This window comes from Periophthalmus magnuspinnatus, chromosome 8, assembly GCF_009829125.3.
Source record: "Periophthalmus magnuspinnatus isolate fPerMag1 chromosome 8, fPerMag1.2.pri, whole genome shotgun sequence".
NCBI lineage: Eukaryota > Metazoa > Chordata > Actinopteri > Gobiiformes > Gobiidae > Periophthalmus > Periophthalmus magnuspinnatus.
The window spans coordinates 11,914,346-11,930,995 of NC_047133.1; positions in this window are offsets into that span (position 1 = coordinate 11,914,346).

The window sequence follows — 16,650 nt, forward strand, 5'->3', positions numbered from 1 at the left end:
CAGGCCAGGTCTCATGTGAAAGCTGAGAACCTCCACAATTCACTCACTGAGCTGCTCTCAAGATCCCAGTCTGCCTTGTGTTTTGTGCTGTTTTCCTCTTCCCTTCTGTCTCAGAGCCTGGAGCAGGGCGGAGATTCGGGCTCCTCCCATGTACCGCTCTGCTCGGCTCAGTCTCGTTTTTGCCCTTTGCTCCTTGCCAGATCCCGCTCCCTGAACCTGCACGAACCTCTCACCCTCTGCCTCAGTTCACCTCGACTGGTACGGACCCCCCTCATCTCTGACCCCACTGCCCACGACCCGCTCGAAGACTACTGCACACGACCCCGCTCTCAACTGTCTGCCCCGTCAACCTTCATTTGCATAACGTTATCTGTAAATAAACATTGTTAAACTGTTCACCCTAGTTCTGAATCTTTGGTCTCCCCGTCAGGTGTTACGACAGCTGCAGAGAATTCAGATCAGAGGGAGGCGTTTTACATTTAAACTAACAGGAATTCAGCAGCAACAAATCACAAATATACTGTATACACCAAATTATAGCGTAAACTACTTGGGTATTGTGTTCAATGTTTTGTAGTTAAGAATAAATCCGCATTAGTTATCAGTAAAAGCTGTATTTGATTTGAACATATTTACCTCCTTCTGAGTACACAAATTGGTGATTAATTTTAAATAAAAATCTTACATCAGTTCCTTTTAAGCCTCAGTACGTAACCTTTTAGCCCAAAAATAAACTAAAATAAAAGCATGATTTGTTTTGTTGTTGTAGTTTTTTGTTTTTTCTTTTGGTGATTTTCATTGCACTGTGTCTTTACTGTGAGCAGGCTTGCATTTCCACAAACCCGACTCTTATTTGGCCTATAAGAGGGCCTCCCCCTACTTGTTACCATAAAAATGCTGTTCCTTTGGGTCTAGTCTTCCACAGTATGGCATAAAACATGTATATGTCCATAGAGCACATGTGTCAAACACAAGGCCCGTGGGCCAAATGCGGCCCCCCACGTCATTTTTTGTGGCCTGCAACAAGGTAAATTAAAAGGTATGACTGTCAGTTTATCACACAGACATTTTTTAATCTATGCAAATTTATATGCAATATTTGTAACTTGAATAAGTAATAAATATAGAAATGGTTAATTAACAAGATTAAAAAATAGTTACATTTATTTTACATTACATTTGATTACATTTAGTTACATTTATGCTGTCTTATATTTACATCTGAGAGCAACCATTTTGCTGATGTGGCCCAATGTGAAAATTAGTCTGACACCCCCGCTATAGAGAATGTATGGCGGGTTATGGTTTAACTTACTTTTTCCATGGAATCCTGCAGGTGACATGTGTAGCTTTCGTGTGTTGCTTTACGATGTGTTACTTTTTTCTACAGTTTGTTTTTCTGAATTGCTGTAGCATTCACTGCAAACGCTTTGTGGCTCAAACAATACAGCTTTTATTACAGAACTAATGGGAAATGAAATTGGAAAAATTAGGTTTGAAATAAGAGGGCAGACGTCAATTGGTTTCGCTTTTTAGCAGAGAAAAAAACTAATAAAGAAAATATGACAGCACAGAGCAGTGAGACAGATTTTACTCTAAATTTAAAGTTGCACCATGTAACTTTCTGGTCTACTTGCTTGTCTCAGTGTTGTCAGATGTTATCGCTTTGGCTGGAAGATCTCACAGTGTGGCATTAAAACTTATCTCGGTCAATTCGTTCATTCAATTACAGGAACAGGTTTATTGATAAAAATACCTTTCAAAGCATGTAGCGAGGGCCCATTCCACAGATCTAACCTGTAACTTGGCACCTGTATTTGTCCACGAAGATAGGTTGGCAGCACGGTGGCTGAGTGGCTAGCATTCCCGCCTCACAGCTAGAAGGTTCCAGGTTCCGGATCGCCCACGACTTCCTGTGCAGTTTGCATGTTCTTCCTGTGTCTGGTTCGGTTTCTTCTGGGCACTCCGGTTTCCCCCATCACCCCAAAACACGCACCAAGGGTCAAATCCTCCAACTAAGGTAGTCCTGACCAGACTAGCTCCAGATCTGGACATACGTAGGTCACTGGCCCAAAGCTTCTGACAGGTCGTCCCAGCAGCATTGTAGGATGGGTCAAATGCAACGACAGAAAAGCTAGTGCACCTTTTAATGGTCAATGGTCACATTTTTATATAGAAGGTGGAAAAGCGCCATCTTACATCAAGCGTACTCGGACACTGGAGGCGAAGTGGGGTAAGTGTCTTGCCTAAGGACACAGTATTCATCTGTGGGAGCTGGAATCTCACTACCGACATGTTGGTCTGTGGATCTACCAATGATGCTGATTCGAAACGGCAATCTTCGGATCAGTGGGCGAACGCTCTACCAACAGAGCTCCTGTCACCCCCTTAAGTGACATAAATACTTGTGGTTTGCGTATATACAGTGAAAACATTATCCTTAATTAGTTACGTATTATACTCGGATTTATAATTACTATGGTCTTTGTAATTAATAGTAAACATCAAATGGTAATACTTATGCTTTTGTAGAAATCCCTGCATTGTAAACACGCTTTATGAATAGATACAGTGGAACAAAAGACATGCGCCATCATTACAAACATTTCTCTGGACATTTACCGTGAAAACACCTCATAATGCATCAAAGAATTCCCAGCATCTAGCTTACAGATACATTTCTCTTTGCATACACGCCAACCCCGTATCGTCACCTCCTTGCTCCGCTACTCCTCCACAATGGAAACAACATCTTTTATCACAGTCTAACAAAGCGTGTGGATATGAACCTCGCTATTTCACCGTACAGTCACTTGTCATCCTGCCGACAACGCCCTAACGTCATCAAAGCACATATGTGGGTATTTGCATTCCCTTCATCTCGATATTGAATTTGTATTGTCTTCGCTAACTCCCCCCTCCGCTCCGTTCGCTTATACCCGGCAGTATTTATCAGCTCTGACAGGGAGTAAACAGCATATCAGGGGGAGAGGGACCCCATTCGTTCCCATTATAAGTGATTACCACCGTAGAGAGCTCTTCCTCATGGCCGATTCTTATCTGGGGCGCTAGCGGGTCACTAGATCGCAATCTGGACAGGTATAAGTATGAGGTGGCGTAGGATTTATCATGGCTGTCGCAATGTGGGCTGCAGGGTCCTGTTGTGATTATTTGAGGACGCCGCGCCTGATTTTTATAGTCTTAAAAATGTGGAAAACAGAGCTAGTTCATTTTAAACAGTTTGCAGTGGTTCAAAGTTATTCCTCCTCATCCTAATAATTCACTGCAATGAGTTTTACAAGTGGAACTTTCTTTTTGGAACTTTCGGAGACCAGAGTTTTGGGGTCACGGTAATGCTAAGAATAACTAGCATGCTAACAATGCTCGTCCTGGTCTTGCAAAGAATGAAATGATTTATAGTTAGACAGCGCACAGTAGGGTTGTCATCGAAAATCTGATACAGTGGTCCCTCACTATAACGCAGTTCACCTTTTGCAACTTTTTTAAGTACAATTTTGCAATTTTTTTTATGGCGTATGAACGTGCATTGTGTTCTGCGTCCTGATTGGCTGTTGGACTGTAGACCATTGTCCATCACTCTCCTCCGTGCCGTCTCCTGTGCAGTACAGAATGTGTTCAACCAAATTTACATAAACGTTCGATCGCAGTGTGACTCTGAAGTGCTGTATGTTTGCAAGTTTTCTCCCCGACAAAACCCACGATGTCGATGAAACGTTCTGCACCGACCAAGACGTCTACGAAGGTTTGAACTTTGAGAGAGTTTAATCAAGAGAGAAATGTGAGAAAATGTTGATGCATGTCTGAGAAAAGTCTATAAATCGCGCGGTGAGGGGTTTTACAGACTTAAAAGATATGTAATAGCTGTAAAAAAAATAAAGCTGACTACTTTGCAGATTTTTTTATTTTAGAACATAACCCCGCGATAAACGAGGGACCACTGTACCACCATTTAATGTTGAAAATCACATTCTATTGTCTAAAGAAAGAGTATTATCGCAATCGGTTTTGAGTATCAAGTCTTAAGCAGCAAAATTTGAAGTTTGAAATTTTTGTATCGGGGCAACATTAGCACACACGTGGTCTAATATTGACTTCAAGACCTGCTGAAAAACAAATTTTTATTAACTATATGAGAAAATCTACTTCAACCATCTACTCCAGGATGCAATGGTCAATAACAAAGCCCTTCAAATCTGTGCTACTCTTTTTATTCACTACCAAAGCAAACATGTTCTTGTAAATGGCATTCTACAAAAAGTTCAGGAAAATGAAACAACAAAAACAAAACATTATTTTTCAAACACAACTTGCTTAACTTTGTGGAACAAATCAGAGGGCCGACACAAGGCTAAGTTACAGATCAGATTTGTGGAGAGGTGTCACCATCCATAGTAAGAATGCATGTTTTTCAATGTATTTTTTTTAGCAACAAATGCACCTGGATTGAAATTTAAGCTTGTAGATCCATCAGTAAGACATTTTAGAATTTATTAAGCAGAAGGACTTTTACTTCTATGGGGTGTTAAAAGCAAACATATGACATATTTTGATCACAATGTTACCTTTTATTGTTTTGAATGATGCTATACCAATGCTATTGATGCTATATTTGCCAAAAACGTGTATTAATATGTTTTATAAGTTTCGCTTTCATTTTAGATGCTCTGAGTCTCCCCTTTCTTCGCTCTCTGCGTTAAGTCACTCCCCTTTCAGAGCTCTATCGCAACACAATGAGCGTGCATGCTGCTAATGAAACCACTGCACATCGCATCGGGTTTGTGAAGTTGTTGCGTGCAGTTTTGAATCATGTTTTTGTATATTTATGAAAAATTGTCACGTGGGAGCAGATGACGTAGGCTTGCACAGGATCGTACAGCTAACCGTACGGAGAGTTTAAATAGCTTGCTAAATGACTGAAACGTGCACGGATGACATCTAAAACCTCTCATGTTTTTGATGAGGCAAAGTTATAACATGGCAGAAAGCTAAAATAAAATTGATTATGCATACTACACCCTCTTTAAATAAAACATAGTCTAACAAATATTGGTTTATACAGGCCTGGAATAGCTTTATATCCCTCTGCATGTGAATGATTAGCGACACAGCGTGCTTAAGGATTGGAGTAAGTAAGCATATGCATCAGTAGCACAATATAATGGCAGTTTTTTATCCTCTTTGCCTGCACTTACCAGATGAACGCTGCCAAAGCACAAAGACATAAGGCGTACGTCACAATCTCCGTGCCGCGCTATGCTAGCTTTATCCCTTTTTGTCTCCGTAATAGAGATTAATGAGCGCTGTAAGTGCAGATTGCAGCAGGGGGGCCGCCTCAGTCCATCTCGATAAACAGCACCATTAGCATACTGCTCTATTTGTCCCTACCGGATTTGCGACGCTAGCATTCGGTGTTTGCTAAAGAGCAGAAAGAGTTTGTGAGGGCAGGGTAGGGTATATTTGGAGACTGGCCTTGTCGCTTTGCACTGACCTTTGAGCGGTGAGTAAGGATGTGCGGACAGATGATAGCATACTCACATCGCCGTAGCGACAAGGGGACACATCGCCATAGTGACAAAGGGATGTGGAAGTTATGGCCATGTGGAGGCTGGAGGTAGACTTAGCACAACACAAAGTTTAGTCTTGTCTTTCAGGTTTTATCACTTTTATTTCAAATGATTTCACATTATAAAGCAAGGTGGAATATATGTATGCGTATCTGGATTGTGAAATATTTTTTGTACTGCATTTTACATCCATTACATCTATACAGCGGGTGAATCGAGTTTTCAGGTGCAAGGGTCGGCTAAATGTCGTTTGTCTTACTGGCAACACTGTATGACTGGGGTGACCACTTTTTCTAAATTAAAAACTGGGACACACTGGGGTTGGGATGGTTGGTATAAATAAAATTGTGAAAAGAGTGTGTAACGTTGTCTAGGCCACAATAATTACTATATCGACTTTATTCAGTATATTACAAATGGAACAGTCATTTTTGGCAGGTCAATATTTATCATTAGCACTTTTAATTTTTGTAGTAGAGGGAAATTTATGGATTTTTTTCTGCAATATGATGAGATTTGAGCTGTGAAATTCTGAACAAAAATTACACAAACTCATTACTTGTTATGTTATCGTGACAGGCCAAACATTGTCCATTCTCGACTCACTTCTGGATCAAGTGAGAGACTTGTCATTGCATTTTTTTTTTTTTTTTTTTTGTCTTTTGGTCATTTTCAAGCGCAGTTTTCTGTATTTTAGCTAAAGAAATGACAACATAATTGCCCTCTTTACTCTGGGCAGTGTCAGATTGGCTAAAAATACAGACATCTGAGACATTTCTGTAGGAAAACTGGGACAAATCAATGGTTTTGGATAAATCTGCTGCACGTCAGTTTATTGGGTAAGTGTAAGCTTGTCATTTTGTGTTGTATGGTTCCTTTATGTGAGCTCTCTTTGCGGTAGTTTAAACGTAGGAGTTTTAGAACCTACAGTATACTGCAGAAACGTCTCTTAAAGTAAAATATAGAGCGCAACCCACTAAAAGAAAAGGTCCACGAGTTGGGTCCACTCACTAACACATCCAGTTTGCCAAAGGCTCCAACGTGATCCAGCTACAGCTCCGAGATAATTATCCAACGAGCTTTGTCCAAGTAAAGGTAAAAAATAGTGTCTAAAGTTCACAGCGCATAACAGATGTGCTTTAGTGCGCTACGTTTGGCAAGGCAAGTTTATTTGTATAGCACAATTCATACACAAAGTAATTCAGTAAGTGCTTTACAGAATAAGAAAGACATTAATATCACAATACAACAAATCAAAACATAAATAATCATCATAAAATTTACATTAAAAGAGAAGAATCCTTTTAGTGCACATGGGAAATAGCCTGTTAATATAGTACTCATTATTATTATTATTATTATTGAATTATAAAAGACTATTATCTCAGTCATTGTGAAAAAACAAGCAGGATTTATTATGAAAAAAATTGCCAATACAGGTCAAGTTACAGGTCAGATCTGTAGAGAGGCTAGCCAGTTCACAGTAAGACGGTAGCGTGTTTGTTTAGTTATTTTGGAGCAATAAAAACACATGTAGTTGAATAAATGCAAGGTAATAGATGAGTTTATTTCTATACTGTGGAATATTCCCACCAGATCTATATCTACTAGTCTGGCTAAAAAATAAAAATAAATAAAAAATCCTAAAAATTAAATCAATCATGAGAGAAAAGCTTAATAAAATACTGAATTAAAAACAAAATCCAATGCTCAGTTATCATTTTTAGGTTTATTCACTCCCGTTTGAGCTATTCTACACATTTTTTGTACATTGTCTTTTTATTTATTGCACTGGGAATTTACATCATTACATTTTTGTTTCAAGAGAACGTCTCAGGAGCAAAGACACAAGGCCAAACACATGACAGAAATGTGACTGTAATGTGATCTATCCCCAAAGCCATCGTGCAATCCTGCCGCTCTTTTACATGGTACAATGAGTCTGTAATACGCGTTATATTCTTACACAAAAGAAAAAGGCTTGCATCCTCATTTCATCACTTCATCAGAAACTCATATGAAAGACCAAATAACTCCTCTCTCTGTGTCTCCAGATAATGAAGCTGGGAAACTCCAACTTATTTGGTTTTGCTAGGATGACATCACTATAGGTATTTGTGTATGGAAAAAGGTGAAATGTCTATATCTTAAAAAAAACAAAAACAACAAAACACATATTAAGTAAAACTGACTTTGACTTTCTAACTATTTTGTTTCTTTCATCATATTTTCTCTAATCCTTTAATCCAAAGTTCCTCTGAGCACTCACAAATGCTCTGCTCGTATTTTTCCAGTTTTGTTACGTCATAGATTCAGACTTCTATAGAATTTTTAAGCCCATAAACCATCACCGGACTCTTTCTGGGGTCGAATTGTGTTCACAACAAAAGCATGGCTCTATTAGCATAGCATTCACGGAGGATAAGGTCGTCAGCTCTTTACTTTCTAAATGTTCTTTCCCGTTGCTGCCCGCACATAAATGCCTCAGGGAAACAGAGGTGAGGTTTATAAAGTACATTTTGCAAAAGCAGACATTATTTTAATTTAGAAAATGTGAAATTCTCATCCCAAGGCGAGTAAAAGCATGTTTAAAAGATAATTAAGGAATGCATAATGGATGGTACCTGTCTGAATTAAGTACAAAAAAAAATTAAAGTTCATTTTAAACAGTTTGCAGTGATCCAAAGTTATTCCTCAATTACCTTATGCATTCAGAACATCCTAATTATTCACTGCAATGAGTTTATACTTTTAGAGCCCAGAGCAGAGTTTTGTTGTTGCAGGAACTAGCATGCTAACCACCTGCCAGCATTAGTTCCTGGGCTGTATGTTTTAAGGCAGACTTAGCCATAATAAATGCAAGACATATTTAACATCCTACCTTGAAACATTGGAGGCAAAGAAAAAGTTCCAGAAAAAGTTCCATAATGCACTTTAGTACTTTGATACTTTGTTCTTATGATGATGCATGAGTTTTGTCACATATGTTGCTTTACAGTTGCTTTTTTGTATTCAGTTTTGGTTCTGCAGCAATGGTAAAAGGTGATTTCCAATCCATTTCCCCTCAACTACCCAACTTAACAAACACTCTTTAGTTCATACGCACAATGTTGGCGAAGTGTCTTGCTCAAGGACACAACAACAGTTCCCAGTCTCTTATCCTGTTCCCTCCCGAGAATGTGAATGAAACCACATGAATGATACCACACCACGGCAGAATACAATGAACAAGGTAGCCTTGGCCTGAGAGAAGTGAGGGTTCAACAAGCTTAACGCGCTAAGCAAAGGTTGGATGTTCAATCCCTGCTACCAACAGAAAAAAATATTGCAGCTGTTGCATAATGTCCTTGTGCAGAGACTTTAGCCAGAGACGCCTTTGCCAGTCTGTTTCATGTTGTCAGGTAATAAATAAAGTTATAATTATTTTCTGATGTTTTCGAAAATGTCATATTTATATTGCCATTGGCACAGTAAAACAACAAGAAAGTCACAGAATGTAATATTTCAGCAAAAAAAAAAAAAAAAAAAAGACTACATTAAAAGCTTTTTTTTTGGTTCTTTCTATTGCATATTTTGGTTGTTTTTATGTTTAAATGGTTCAAACTGAGAGTGGGAGTGTTTACCCAAATTATGCATAATCTGAATAAAACGCTGCACTACAATAATAGTCATTTCAAAACTAACTGTTAATATGATGCCAAATCTGTTTTTGTGCACAAATCTCTCAGTCGTGTTGTCTGCTCTGCTTCTGTGCTGATTCTTGTCTCGATTCAGTCTTAATCAGTATAAAAATGCATACAAATCAGAAAGAAAAAGATTTAGCTCTTTTAAAAAATGAGGAAAAAAAGAATCCAACCATTCACATTAAGAAACCGTTCAAAAGAGTCGACTCGTTCATGAGCGTCACATCGCTAGTCTGGAATTGAACCTGTCTCCCCGATTCCACAGGGCACGACTGACAGGTGGATGAACCAATCAGAGAGACGCATGCTCAGTTTTGGTAAAAACAAACATGGTAGTTTAGGAGAAAAAAAGGAAAAAGAACACAGAGGACTGCACTCTGTGGAGCGAGACACAAATTAACAGCTGCAGTTGGACCATCTCAAGTCATGCTCTTTGATGCTCTTTGAATAACATATGTCCTTACTTTGAGCTGGTTTGCATCTCCACAGACCTGACTTTTATTTGTCCTCGGAGGGCCTCCTCCTGCTTGTTTCCACGAACATGTTGTTCCTTTTGTTATAATATACAACAGTATGTAATAAAACTTGTTCTGAAGTATGGTTTGAACTTTTTGTTCCTCATGGAATCATGCAGGTATCCTGCCACTTCCAGAAAGTTACATACTGTACCTTTAAACATGCACTATGTAACTTTTGTGATGGAATGTCTGCAACATCCTCCAATGAGATGTTACTGCTCTGACTGGAATGTGCCTCAGTATACAGAATAAAAAGGATCAATTTCAGTGGAGGAAAGGGTAATTGTAATGGTTTTTGTTTTGTTTTTTCTGCAATGAAACACCTGTCATTGAATATCATAAAGTGGAACTTTTCTGGCAAAGAAAAAAAAACTACTTCTGGTGGCAGACCCTCTATCAAAAAATATGTTAAAATTTTGTTGTTCCTTTGGCTATAAGACGACAAGAAAGTTTTCTTGTTGTCTTATAGCCAAAGGAACAACATTTCTATGGAAACAAGCAGAAGGAAGCTCTCCTCCAGGCCCAACATGTTTTTTCACATGCAGAGCTGGTGAAGTGTCTTGCCCAAGGACACAACAACAGAATAACAGTTCCCAATCTCCTGAGAACATGAGCGATAATCTACCATGTCCACTTAGAATGAACAAGATAACCACACAGACTAAGGTGAGGGTTCAAAAAGCTGCACACATTGTCGTAAAACCACGGTAGAGGTTAGCGCTACAATCATACATCTCATCCACTAATGATGCTAATGCTAACCACTATGATTGTGCAGAAGGGAAACAACTAAATAAACCATATAGACATCACTAGCATGCAGATATAGAGCATAAATAACCCAATAGTCATGATGCAATACCCCTGACACATCATATGGCGTCTGCGTTTATATGAATTATCCATAGTGTTTGTGAAATGCGGTGAGTGCACAGCTAACTGAGGTTGCTCTTTTTGAAGTTATCTTATGCTGATATCGCAGACTATTGATACCTAACTTTGCTGTGATGGGAAATGTGTTTTTGTTTTTGTTTTTTCTTATACAAAAAATTAAAAATGAAAAAAATAAAATAAAATGGGAGTTTTTAAAATATTTTAGTGGATGTCCAAAAATGCTTTATGGTTAAACTGTGACATTTCTATAAAATAAATGTGCTTTTTTTTTTTTGGAGATTTTTTTTTGCACTAAAAACAAAGAAAAACATGTGTCAGGCTTGCATTTCCACAAACCTGACACTTGCCCTGCTCATGCTTGTTTCCGTGGAAATGTTGTTCCTATATAATGTTCCACAGTATGGCATAAAACATGTGTATTTCAATGGAGAAATTCTCCGATGTGTGGGTTTAACTTAAAGGAACTGTGTGTTAGATTAAAAATTTCATAAATTTGATCCATCTGTGTCCCCAGATACAAAGTAAACAGTTTAATGCTGATGTATTTTTAATTATAAAACACTGAACACAATGACCAGGTTGTTTATATTATAGTTTAGTGTTTTGGGTCACAAGACGATTATTGGGAATCTGAACAGAGTTAGAAAGCATTTGGTTTGCCAGTTTCAGTGCTGAAATCCAGTTGGTTTAACACTAAAAGGACTCTCTCTGATCTCAATGGTCACTACCTAAACCTCAGCACCTGCAGCCAATCATGAATCAGTGCTAGTGCAGCCTCTGTAACTGAGTGAATTCTGGAGGTCCTGAGCTTTCACATGAGGCCTGTCCATATACTGAGAATGAGAAAAAACTTGTATCTGCAGGTTAAGGCTCTGGCAACACAGATACAGTTGTGATTGTAATACCTTTTTAAATCTGTAAGAGTGCAGGCTAAATACGATACCTTCCAACCTTCAAGACTATTCTTCTCTGAAATAGATCTATGGGTGAATACATATAACCTGCCTTGTCTTACCTTTGTATCTGAAGCCACGCCAGGAGTCAGAGTTTGCCTGCAGAGAGGGAGGGGGGGCTTCTGGGGAGGGGGGTGGTTGCACAGCTGTTGCCTCCTTCTCCTGAGACTGTCCCGCGGAGAGGAAGAGGAGGAAGATATAATAAAGGGCAAGAGCTGCAACACTGCCAACAAGCCAAGAAGCAATGCCAATCTGTGGCTTTCTTCAGGCAACACGGAGGGCAGGGCGGGTCGTTCTTATTTATGGATATGAGAAAATATGGACTCAAAGTAGAGAGGGAGGGGGGACAAGAGGCTAGAGAGAGAGAGCGCGACTGCAATGGTGTATATATGATCAGTGGAGCTCAAATCAAAACATGTTGCCAAATCTTAAGGTTTAAAGGTATGTAGCCTGCATTCTTGCTAGTTTAAAAAGAAAAAGGCATTACAATCACAACTGAACCTGAGTTGCGAGTGCCTAAACCTGCAGATAGAGGACACATGCAAGTTTTTCTCATTCTCAGCGTACGGACAGGCCGTGTCAAAATTAGCAAATTATAACGTACTTAGTCATCATGTGCCACGTTTTCATAGTTTGTATCTGGGGACAAAGATAAGATTAAATAATAAGTCATTTAAGGTCTCATTATAAGATTTAAGTGAGAGTAAACACCTACTCTCTGCCTACAAACAAATTTCAAGCAAATCTGCTAAACTGGGCAGTACCTGGAGGGGGGAGGAGGGAAGTGTTCTAGATATATGAGGAGCAGTGTGATTGGCCTCTCCACACGTCTCCACACACACAGTACCCTTGAAGCCAGGAGTTTGTAATCAGAAACGCGTGCCTTTATTCAGTGCAGTCATGTGTGATGTCACATACTACTTGAAAATGCAGTGGCCAATGGAGGCAGCACACACACTCAGTTCTTGTTGATTTGACCAGAAAGCTGAAAATGTTCCTTGTTTGCACTAATTTGGCATATAAAAAGAATAGTAATGCCACATAAAAAAAGCAGATTTAGTGTTTAGTTCCACTTTAAGCAGGATCAAAAAACAAAAAAAAAAACAAGAGTATACCAGGGCTAAAGCAGACCAAAACCAGGTCTAGGACTAAAACCAAACAAAACCAGGATTTAACCAGAACTAAACCCAAACAAGACCAGAACTGTACTGTTCATGTCATGTTCGACTGTTAATATTCCAGCTATGTGTATTTTGTATCTAGTACTTGCTTCGTTTCACAGCTAAACTGCATTTTGTTGTACTGTATTTGCCCCACTGAAATAACAATAAAATTGAATCTAATCTAATCTGAACCAGGACTACAGCACCATCCCACTGGTCTGCACTCTTCAGGAAAATAAAACCTACAGTACATGGCTCATCTTATACACTACATTACCCAGAAGTCCAAGGAAATACATACAAAAGACACTTGGTTCATTTGTTATATTTCCATTATGTATGGTACAGTAGCATTAACGGTTAAATGAATACAAATGTATGTATGCCTGCAGCCACATTTAACACATATTCTTACACAGGCAAGATCAAACATTCACATATACACATTTGCAGTAAATGGTTTGTATAATGTAACAGTGCCATCTTCTGTTCGTGAAGGGAAACAAATTAAGCACACTGGAAAAAACAGAAGGAAAGAATAAATATGGGTTTAAATTAATTCAAAATAATAATCTCATCAGTTGTTTTGGTTTGATTTATTTACTGTATAGCTTTACTTTTTGATGATCTTATCTTATCCAAGTAAAACTAAATGCTTGATTTTATTTTATTTTATTTTATTTATTTATTTATTTATTTGACATAGCAATTTCAAAACAGATTTAAAAAAACAACAACAAAAAAAAAAACACACAAAAAAAAAAACAACCAAAACAAAACAATAAAAACAAAACATTATAGCACAGTCTGTGTTATGCTCCAAAACAGATACATTTTCATCAGTCTTAATAATCTATAAATATATTTACACTTGCACATTCACCACATCAAAGTTGGGACTAAACCCAGAACTGAACCTGGACCAGACCTGGACTAAACCTGGATTAGAACTGGACCAAACCAAATCTACATTAGAACTCAATCTGTGTGACACCCTTTAAGGTGCTGTACATGATTTTTACTGTCTTAAAAGTGTGAAAAACAGAACTAGTTTTAACAGTTTGCAGTAATTCAAAGTTATTCCGCACTTACAGAAGTAGACAGGAGTTTTGCCATCACAGTAATGAAAAGAGCTACTTATAGAATACTTCTGCAAGAAACATTTTTGGATGGAAAAAATATGCTCTTAAATTAATCCTCTGCAAGTATTAAATCAAGTATTTAAAAAATCTAATTAATGTTAAATGTTAAATCCATGCTTTTCCATTCACAAATGCACAGTATCAAACAGTTATCATTGGCATTATATTCATGGAGGAATTCTTGGTCTGCAAATCTATATCATCCAAATCTTCCATGTTCCCATGTTATGTTGCCCCCTCCCTGTCTGTCTTGTCCTGCTTTGCCGTCACCCCTCACCACCAACCCTCACACACACCCCTGCCCTCCTCCTCCCCCCTCCTCCTCCTCCCGTCTCCGCCTGACGTCATAGAAAAGGTACAGAGACATTCATTCAATTCAATGTACAGTATATAGTATATTTTAAAAACAACCTTAGCTGACCAAAGTACTTCACATAAAAGTCAACAAGAAACAAATAATCAGATAACATGACACTCAGGAAAAGAACAATAAAACACCAAGGTGTCCTGTCTAGTTAGTGTTAAATGCCAATTTTCAGTCTAGTCTTAAACAGCGTTAAAGACTGAGAGGATCTTACAGACAGGAGGCGCTGTTCTATAGTGTGGGTGCTGCCACCGAAAAGGCTCTGTCACCTGTGGTCTTGAGTCTGGCTTTGGGTTCAGCAGCAGGAGCTGGTCAGCTGACCTCAGGCCTCTGGGTGGAGCATAGGGGTGCAGTAACACCCTCATATAAAGAGGACCCATAGAGTGCACACATTTAAACACAACCAAAAACACTATAGCAGAACAGGACACTGGATTGTTACACAAATGTCAAAAGAATTATGCTGTGTTAATGTTTTAAATGTGAATTTGTGACTCATAAAGATCAAGATTGCATTCATGTTCTAAAGTTTAAGGGTGTCATCATTTCACTGGGCTATTGTGAAAAAAAAAGAAAGAATTCACTTTACTTTTTTATGCTGACAAAGAAGTGGCTGGGCTTTGTGCCAGTTTTTATTTCATGTAGATAGGCCTAGTAATTACAAAGATATGAATGATAAACCAGGTCAACAAATTTGCAATATGACAGTTACACAGCAAATTCCACCATAGAATTCTGATCTGTCTCCAACTCAATTTAAACTATCGGGATTCAAGAATGTTTTGGTGTTATCTGAATACAACCTACCTATACATCTTTTCTGGTGCAAAGAAACATGTCAAATTTCTTCAGTTTTTTTCTTATTTTCTGAACATAAGGGCTACTGTAGGCCATAACCTGCACCAACACAAGCCGTTAGCAGCAGTCTCAAACATAGATTATAAATATAAATCTTATATATACAGTAGCTTCGTAAATTTGTTGGCATAGCAACCAAGTATCACATACAAAAGCAGTTACATTAAAAACAATGCATGAACAATTAGTAATTCATCTATTATATTAATTTTATGTTCAAGGATAATAAAAATTGTATGTATTCTTGGATTCTTTACTCTCAGTACAATACACCACACTTACTACAAATGTACCTAGAAATGTCCTGTTGCATCGGCTCCTAAAAATTCAAAAACCAAAAAGTTATAGGACCTGGTAATCACTGGGAAACCAATCCACATGAAACTAATACAGAAATGAGTTTTTACAAGTGAAAACACATAACCCCACCCACTTTAGCAGTAGCCAATATGTCATATTTAGTAGTGCAGAGCAGAGGCCAGTGCGGGCAAGTAGTGCTCACTGTTTTAATGCATGGGATGAGTCACCAGTGCCACACTGCAGAGCAAATTGAATACTGAGGAAGAAACATGGTTAAAAATGAACTCTGCCTGCATCATAGCCAGGGTGATGATGTGTCAGGGGCAGCATGGGACCAATTATATAAAAAAAAGAAATGGAACTACATGTGAAGCAGTAAGAAATAGGTCCCTTATGGAAATCTGTGATGAAAATTACAATCACTTATAGGCTTATGCAACCTTGTAAGCAGCTGTTCTGAATAGGCTAATACATATCTTTATAATAATTACACGTGTTGTTGTTAGCTATGTAAAGGTAAAATGTTTTGTCCTTAGCCTGTGCTGGGTTTACTCCTTGCAGAATAGCGACATCTTGTGGAAAAAAGTAGGCCTAAATCAGTGTACTATTCAAATAGGTTAAATATAAATATGGGTTAATCCTGTTTGTAATTTTGGATGGAAACAGGTAGAGCAGCCTCATCTTGATTAATGTAATGTCTAAATGTATTTTGTATAGTTTGGTGGGAAAGAAACTTATAATCAAAAATTTTACATTAGGATAAATGTAATAGGGACAATTGTAAAAGAATAGACTGCCTCGGTGGCCATGATATTTAAAAAAAAAAAAAATCCAAAAGTGAAAAAAATCTGAAGGTGAAATAATTCAGACTTGAACATATGTATTTTATAACGTATTTTGGAAATCAATTCATTATCACTCCATTAACTATCATTGTTTACAGTTTGTCAAAGCAACCATTATAGTTCATTTCCATTTTTCTTTTTCAGTTTCAAACATTATTTTTACACCAATTTGAACATGGACATTTTTTGCCTCTATACTTTTTAGATGTTTGCAACACGCATAAAGAATACAGCAGATTTGTTTTATTTATTTTTTTAAATTGGTGGCTCTTTCCCCAGTTCTAATGAATGAAGTGGGGACAAAATCATGAATGGATGCGATGGGGGATCAAAAAAAAAAAAAAA